This window comes from Silene latifolia, chromosome Y, assembly GCF_048544455.1.
Source record: "Silene latifolia isolate original U9 population chromosome Y, ASM4854445v1, whole genome shotgun sequence".
Lineage (NCBI taxonomy): Eukaryota > Viridiplantae > Streptophyta > Magnoliopsida > Caryophyllales > Caryophyllaceae > Silene > Silene latifolia.
Window position 1 is genome coordinate 314,287,837 of NC_133538.1, and position 4,168 is coordinate 314,292,004.

A 4,168-nucleotide genomic window follows, 5' to 3' on the forward strand; every position below is an offset into this window, starting at 1 on the left:
CCAAAATCACTCAAAACTGATAAAAAAACAATCTCTAACATAATCTACAATAATAACAAACTTAATAAGATCATTAAACAAGATCAAACAAACAATATCAAATAACAAACCCATAAATAAAATGAACAAACATGGATGAAAAGAGGACAAAACGAATTACCATTTCTAATTTCAGAGGAAACCGCGTGCAGTCGTGATACGTGGACCACAAAATGTCGATGCTGCTGAAGAAGTGTCAAGCTTTACAAGTTCATACTTCTTCCTGTTTGCCTGTAAAATTAATCCTGATATGCGAAACAGAATAAATCTTTAAGCTATACAAATGAATATGTCAACGAAATCGTGCAATAAAAAGGAGGCACAAACTAATACATGTGTCTCCTCCAAATAACTTAAAGAAGCCTCTGCAAATGCACGAGCTTGAACTTCATAAATTCCGCCTTCTAACCTGCCATTAGTTCATCACATATATAACTTTGATTATAATAGTTCCACATCGTATATCATTAAAGTTAAAATCAACAAAAACGTGAATAAAAAATCTCGTTAGTTTTACACACGCACCATGCCTCCTTATGAAACTTCTCTGCATCAAATTCCTCTTCCTCATCATCGTCGTCGTCGTCATCATCATCATCAGCAGAAGCAGCATCATCATCATCTACATAAGTCTTATTTTTGTTCTCAATCCACCTAAATCACTGACTAAATAAGAACGACAATCCACAAAAATCACTCAAAACTGATAAAAAACAAACTCTAACATAATCCACAATAATAACAAACTTAATATGATCATTAAACAAGAAATAAAATGAACAAACATGGATGAAAAGAGGACAAAACGAATTACCATTTCTAATCTCAGAGGAAACCGCGTGCAGTCGTGAATAGCATCCTAATAAGCATAGGTGATAAATATCAAGTTGAAGGCGATTGGCGATTGTGATGAAGGAGGTTTTGGGAGAAAATAATTGTGGTGAGAGAAGTGAGAGGTGGGGAAAGCTGGCAATTGTACTCGTTTAAATGGGTAATTGCATTTGCGTAGGAAAAGGCAATTGTACGCTGACTGAGGAATAGAACAGTTGGGCCACAAACAAGAAGTTGGCTGAGGAATGCACCGTAAGCCCAAATAACCAGCAAAACCGTTTTAGACAAACCAGCCCATATTGATTAAACAATAATACTTTTTCAACTATTCATTAGGAATAGTAGCTTGCCTTATTCTCTTTTATATAAGGGGAGGGATATAGTATTAGAAATCCTAATTAGTAATATGACTCAACTCATAAGTTGATTCAATATAATTACTAATTATAAGCGTAAAATAAAACCACACTTAATATGAATAAGGGCTTCCTTATAAAATAAATACTTCTTGCTAAAACATTCAAAAAGGACAAAAACATTTTTCAAAAACAATTTTAAAAACATTTTAGTCGTGTATTATATAAACTTGACATCTCAATGTTATAGTAGAAGAGTTATAACATTGAGCTCTTATATAAGTAATGTTATAGTTGTGAGGCTATAACTTTACTAATCTAAGAAGTGCATTCTTACGTTACCATTACTGTGGTCAGTCAGAGGCGACACAGCAGAGGAGGCGGCCCCTGGAACAGGCTCCAGTTTGTCACCTTTCATGGGAGTGGGGGTGACCCTAGTAGACTTAGCCTCTGAATCAGCCACGACCTTGTGATAAAACAGTGGGAAGGGGACCGTGACCGGGACATTAGGAGTGTGTTTAGGTATTTTTTACCAAGTTGATTGATTAGGGTCAATGCGGTCTTTATTCGTTGGTTGATTGTATGATCGTTCGTATGTTGATAAGTAAATAAAGAAATAAAGTTCGTAATGTAAATTGACACGTAGGATTTTGGTGACGCGGAAAACCCAATGTGGGAACAACCGCGGGAGGGACGATACCCTGCCAAGTATTGCACTATTTGAATAGGAGGATGATTACAATCGAGGCACAAAGCTAATCGTGCTGGCCCTAGGCGTCAGGCCTGCAAGATCTTGGACGAATGTATATTTGAGTATAATAATATGCCGTGGTGTTGATGTGTTCTTGAATGTGAATTTATGAATATGGATGTGAATGCCCTTCTTGATTTGCTCCTTTGGCTATTTATAGGGTAAGAACTCTAGATATGTCCTATCTCGAATATGGAAAGGGAATATAATTTCCATAAGGACTCTTTCCAAAATCGGACGCCTTTCCTAATTCTCCCTGATCTCCCTAACTTCTCCCTAACATCTCCCTGACTCCTCTTTCCTTAATCCGGACGCCTTCTACGATGGGCTCCTGATCCCCCTTGAGCCCGTTTCCCCTTTCTCCAACCGCGGGCTTCCTTCCTCCTTATCACTCCTTCCATAGCTTTTATTTTATTAAGTGGGCCTTCTTTATTGTGCTATTTTTAGCCCAAACAGTTTGCCCCAAATTTCTTGTGAAGTACGCTTTCAGGTATCGAGCAAGGAATTTACGTAACCAACTGCTAAAAACCCTAAGCCGTCTTTTACACTCCTTCACATGCAATCCATCATTTTAGCCGCCCTATTCCTCTTTTCTCGCACCCAACTCCCTCTCTCCTCTTTATAACTCCAACGTCCACCTTCCACTTTTATTAATCCCAAATCATTTCAAAAATATTCTTCTCTCTTAAACCCTCAACCTTCCTTCTTCTTTATTTTCGCCGGCTTCACTGCTCCTCTTCCTCCGTCTCTTTCACCAGGTATTTCTCCCTCTTTTATTCTATTAATTTCCATTTTCTTTCTCCACCATGGGTAAAACTCGACAATCTTCATCAACCTCCACACCCTCCGACCGTAATCTTGACCCAACCTTTCCTTCTCGGGGACTTTTTAAACATCCCCACGACTGTGATTCTGCTTTGACTCCGGCCGACATTCCCATGATCAAGAATCTGCTTGGTCTTGGTGACGGGGTTGACATCGCCATCCCTGAACCGGGGCAAAAAGCCGATGCCCTTCGTCCAGGGTGGGTTGGCGTTTATCTGTACCCATTTAGATACGGCCTCCGTTTTCCTTTTCCCAAACTCGTTCAAGACTTCATCTTCACCAACAACTTTGCCATGGCGCAAATTTTCGCCGCCATTTAGAGGGTTCTTCTCTATTCTCTGGCCTCCGGTTAGAACACTGGTAAACATGTCACTCTGGGCGATCTAGCCCATATGTACAACATCAGATCCCTGGGCAGGGGTCAGTTCTCATTCCTGGGCCATGGAGAGGCTCCCTTCAAACACGTGTCAAAATCCCGTGATGAGAAATGGTTTGAGGATTTAAACTTCATGAGGAAGGACTCCATCTAGCCTCCTGCTGATTACATCTTAGAGAAATGGGTTCTAACTTCGAGTAAGTAGCCTTCCTGTCACCTGATTTACTTTATTCTGCTGCTTACTAGCTTACTTTATCATCTTCGTGCAGGCCCCTGTGACCTGACCCGCATTGGTGCCAAGATCTCTGCCTGCAGCAAACTGTTCAGCATCTCTGAATCTGAGAGAAAGTTCCCAGGCCTGCTCCCTGGTTTTTCACCTGCTTCCTCCTCCAATCCTCCTCAATCGGCTCACAGTATGTCTTCTGGTAAGACTTCGACAGCCGTTTTAATTTGCATGCTATTTCTCCTGATGTTTTAAGCATCCTGCCGTCTGAGACTATATCTGCTTGCACGTTCAAAAGTTGATCAATTAGAAATCATCCTCCAAAGCGCCAAAAGGAAGACACCTTCTACCAGCCCTGATGTGGCCTCTGCCTCCAAGAGGAGTGCTCCTGCTGCTTCCTTCCGGACTCCTCCTACATTTTCCAGTTCTGCTGCACCTGAGCCCTTGGAGGTTGACCCGTTGTCTTGTCATCCGCCTACTCCTCCTGCCAGTCCTCGTGCTTCATCCAGTGGAGGCATCACTGCTCATTTCCCAGAGGGCTTTGGGAATGTGGACAAGGTACCTTACTGGCCGGAGATCGACCAGCTGCTCTTTCCTCCTCTGAAGGAGACGTTTTCAGAGTTCTCCCCAGAGGAGATGGCTGAGAATGACGTTCATAATGCCTTCATGGTAAATACTCTTCACTTTCTACCTGTTCGTCTGCTTTTGCTTGGATTCTCCTTTTTTAACTTTCTTGCTGACTTTTGATTTTTACTGTCCCAGACCCT

General features: G+C 41.4%; 1 long non-coding RNA gene across 1 annotated transcript; it reads right to left on the reverse strand.

Moving 5' to 3' along the window:
* Positions 1-200: 200 nt before the first annotated feature.
* Positions 201-638, reverse strand: LOC141633045 (uncharacterized). Its single transcript, XR_012537847.1, has 3 exons — positions 565-638; positions 373-448; positions 201-270 (listed from the first exon to the last, which is right to left on the reverse strand). It is a non-coding gene; the product is annotated as an uncharacterized LOC141633045 (long non-coding RNA).
* Positions 639-4,168: the final 3,530 nt, after the last annotated feature.